Consider the following 1,427-nt stretch of genomic DNA (forward strand, 5'->3'; position numbering starts at 1 on the left):
GCACAAGGTATTACTTGGCGACCCCGTATACTTGCGGGCAATCAACCAAGTTTCTGGCGCCATTGCCGGGGAACTTAAGGAATTATAGGAAACTTCTAGCTTATTGCTCTAACCATTTTTCTTTTCTTTTATTTCTTCTTTTCATTTGTCTTACTTCTTTTTGAGCTTAACTTTATTTATCTTTATTGACTTTGTAAGGTACTGTGCATGACACGTGTAAATCCATCAAATTTAGTTGCACAAGACAGTGAAATTAAGAGAACCTTGCATCGAAGACTTAGAGAAGTGGGTGAAAGAATTAGTGAAAGAAACATCGAAATTGAGGACACAGAATCTGTAATCATGGCCGAAGAAAAATGTACTTTATCCGAATATGAAAGGCCGCAATTCACGGGCGAAGAATTTAGTGTGCAAGCGCCATCCATCGCCACAAATAATTTTGAGATCAAGGCAAGCACCATCGGCATGGTCCAAAATTCAGTCCAATTTAATGGTCTTGCAAATGAAGATGCCCATGATCATCTTTCCCGTTTCCTTCAAATCTGTTCTATCTTCAAGATAAACGGGGTGACTGACGATGCGATCCGGCTAAGATTATTCCCTTTCAGTTTGAGAGATGGAGCATACCGGTGGCTCATATCCTTACCGCCGGGATCAATCAAAACATGGAAAGATATGGTTGAAAAATTTTTGGGAAGGTATTTTCCTCCAAGCAAAGCGGCAAAGCTAAGGCAAGAAATTTCGGCATTCAAACAAGGAGAGTCGGAGACACTATTTGAAGCTTATGAGAAATTCAAAGACCTTCTTCGAAGATGCCCCCATCATGGCTTTGCTTCTTGGATGCGGGTTCAGATCATCTACAACGGGTTGAATTATGCAACTCGTCAATTAATTGATGCCGCAGCGGGTGGATCTCGTAGTAACAAGTACCCCGATGAGGCCGAGCAACTCCTTGAATCAATGGCAAGCAATGAGTCTCATTGAGCCTCAAGAGGTGCACCACAAAAAGGGGCCAGAATTTATGAAGTCAATGCTAATGATGCTCTTACCGCAAAGTTTGATGTGTTATCTCGAAAGCTAGACATGCTCATGGGTAGTAGCTCGAAGTCAGAGTCGGTGATGAGTTGTAACACTTGTGGTGGATGGCATGGAGTCGCCAAATGTCCTATTGCTAGTTCCTCCGTCGCCCCAATTGAGAATGTTGATTATATTGGGGGACAAAGGCCACAAGAGAATCCTTACAGCTCGACTTATAATCCGGGGTAGAAGTACCACCCAAACTTTTCATGGAATCAGGGGCAACAACAAAAAGCTGCACCACCTCCACAAGGTCTCCAAATGCAACAACTAGTGCTAGAGAAGAGGTTCACTACTGAAGATGTACTGGCCAAGTTCATGATTAACACTGAATCAAGATTCAATAGCAT

General features: G+C 42.6%; 1 non-coding gene across 1 annotated transcript; it reads right to left on the bottom strand.

Moving 5' to 3' along the window:
* Positions 1-723: 723 nt before the first annotated feature.
* LOC120255047 lies at positions 724-830 on the bottom strand. The gene has a single exon (XR_005534890.1). It is a non-coding gene; the product is annotated as a small nucleolar RNA R71 (small nucleolar RNA).
* Between the last annotated feature and the right edge of the window lie 597 nt (positions 831-1,427).

Source organism: Dioscorea cayenensis, unplaced genomic scaffold (genome assembly GCF_009730915.1).
Source record: "Dioscorea cayenensis subsp. rotundata cultivar TDr96_F1 unplaced genomic scaffold, TDr96_F1_v2_PseudoChromosome.rev07_lg8_w22 25.fasta BLBR01000803.1, whole genome shotgun sequence".
NCBI lineage: Eukaryota > Viridiplantae > Streptophyta > Magnoliopsida > Dioscoreales > Dioscoreaceae > Dioscorea > Dioscorea cayenensis.